We start from the raw sequence: 2807 nt of genomic DNA on the forward strand, positions 1-2807 counted from the left end.
TGCCATCTATTCTAGCCTAACCGAGTTCCTACACTATTGAAATAGTTTCTACCATGATGTTTTGGGTCGTCAAGCAACATTGATCACATTTCGTCAAACAAACAAAAAAAACAAAAAAAAACAATATTAACTTTTTTCCCATTTCTGTTGTTATAAATGTGGCATAACAAGTTAACCATTAATTTGCGCTGGTTTGTTAACCTTTTATCCAAATGTGTTTCTATTTTGGATGAATGAACTAACGCCATATTCGCTTTTATTTCAACTACTTACTTGTTGATATTCGGTGCTTGTTGTCTCATTTTTTACAGGGTTAGGTCGTAATATGTCAGTACTGTTCTTGAAGGAGCATCTGTGATGGCTGAATATCATGTAATAAGGAAGACAGGTTTTTATTAAAGTTGTTTTGTAGAAAAAAACAGCAAAAAAAAATCATAGCTTTCGGGTAGTTTAAAAACATTAAGCAGGATCTAGTGTTTGATTTCATAAGTAATCATAATAATCTGAATATTAACTAACATATCTCAAGTCAAGAAGTTACTAAAAATACAAATAGGGTAAATAGATTTAATTAATTTGATAAATAATAAAATGACCCATATTCAGTTTTAAGTTAAACTTTAAAGTCGATTAAGCGAATCAGTTAGTAGGCACAAACATCTGTCTTTTAGAATTGTTATAAACTAACTTACTACTCTGTTTAAAAAGCTTGGTATTTTTTTTTACATTAGCACTCCATTCATAGACCCCAATTGTTTAAACCTTACTTAGAACAAAACTCTTACCCACATACGCAAATTTGGCAAACACACTTGGTCATTCTGGATTCTAACAAAAATATCAAAATGAATTTATTGAATATAAGCTATCATTACAAACAGATTATTTAAATTTACAATAATACTGACAACCTGCTGGACTACTAACCAAGTTACTAAGTGACTTTGTTTACAACACTAATGAACTTGTGTAGTGTTGATACATGCATTGTTGTGGAAAACGTGAGCAAAATTTGTTTTTCTCTGATCTTGATGTCAACAGAACGCAAATGAGAAAAAAAAAGGCGTTGTTGCGTATCTGATCGTTTGTTAATTTCCGGTATAAATTCTTTCAGAGTGACCTCAGCAATACAAGCCCCTTCTTGATTAAACTAGTTTATTCTTTCTTGTTACAAACTTTGTAATACGCTTAATTTACAGAGTCACTTTAAACTTAACAACCTTCATAACATACGCTATAAATCACAGTGATTCACAAACTTTACTTACGGTGCCTACTGTTCGCTTGACTCAATTATCAATATATTCAATCTGTCTGCATATCTACCTATCGCTGGCTAAGATACCAAAAAAAGATGGCGTCTAGCAAACACTGGGACATTCGCGAGGTTCCCCGATAAGTCATGATCCTTCTAAAAACTCCAGCGCGCATGCTCCCAGTATTGCATGACTTCCGCTGTCGTAACACTGCCTCTTCCTTAGTATTGTTCGTCCCGAACAATAGCCACTTACATTAAACCAATAGATAATTAACAATAACTTAATTAAATGTACAGAATTTACAAACAGAAAATTAAAATACAACAAAGTCTACTAATTTTACAGGACGTATTTTCTTCCGTACTGGTCTCCGTCTCGTTGGCTTCTGCTTCATGTGGGGTTCTTCTGCTCCATCAGGAAATGTACCATTATCGGTAGCAGTCAAATCAGTGGTAGTAACTTCATCAAAAGCTTCATCGCTTCCCTTCTCAAAACTGAGTAGAGTTTCTTTTTCGATGTTGGCTTTTTCAGGTGACACCTCTTCAGCAGCGTCATTTGTTCCTTTCTTCACTTCGTCCCAACTGAAATGTCCTGGACCATGACAATGCCAAAGCCTATGGGCGTGCGTCACCTTTGGATTACCTCACCGACCACATTTTATTTGGAAAGTCACGTCTGAGAGACGATCCACTATGTCATATGGGCCTTCCCATGGAGAAGACAACTTAGGATACTTCCCTTTGGTCTTCCAGGGATTATACAACACACCTTGTCTCCTGGTACAAAACTGACTTCTATGGGCCATCAACAGTGGGGGAAGTAAGACATCTCAGTCAACCTGTTGGCTATTACAAAACTTTGCCAATTCCTGTCCCAGTGTCCAATTGTACTTTTCTACCATCCCATCAGACTATGAGTGAAGTGGCGTAGTTCTGGTCTATCGTATGCCAAACAACTTGCAGCATTCATGAAACACAGCTGATTCAAAATTACGGCCTTGATCCGAATGCAGTTCGTATGGCATACCAAACCTGAAGAAGAAATCACTGATAGCCAAAGTTACAGTTGTAGCTTCCTGTTACGACAGCAGAAGTCACGTGACGCTGGAAGCATGGGCGCTGGAGTTTCTAGAACGATCATGACTGTTCCTGACAACTCTAGTATTTTCTAGGCACTCTCTATTTTAGTATATAAGCCCGGTAAATAAAGCAGTACCTGATGATAACAAAACTTTGTCTGAACGTTGTACAGTTGCTGTTATGTTAAACTTATATTAAAGTTTTTCTTCATTACCCATTCAAGCTGTCTCCAGCCATTATTAGTCTCAAAGTGGGTTCCTCGTCACCGAATTTGAATTCATCACGGCGATTAATCGAGGTTGTGTAGGTCTAAACATTTATCTTTGTTCTTCCATGTATAACTTTTTAAGTGTTGTTACGACAACTGGGGTCACGTGACGCTAGTAACACGTCATATTCTTGAACGTTCACGTCCCTTCCTGAAGTCGCGAGAGGCTACTAGATATGCGGTATTCTTGTATATATAAGC

The sequence above is a fragment of the Limulus polyphemus genome, unplaced genomic scaffold, assembly GCF_000517525.1.
Source record: "Limulus polyphemus unplaced genomic scaffold, Limulus_polyphemus-2.1.2 Scaffold4646, whole genome shotgun sequence".
NCBI lineage: Eukaryota > Metazoa > Arthropoda > Merostomata > Xiphosura > Limulidae > Limulus > Limulus polyphemus.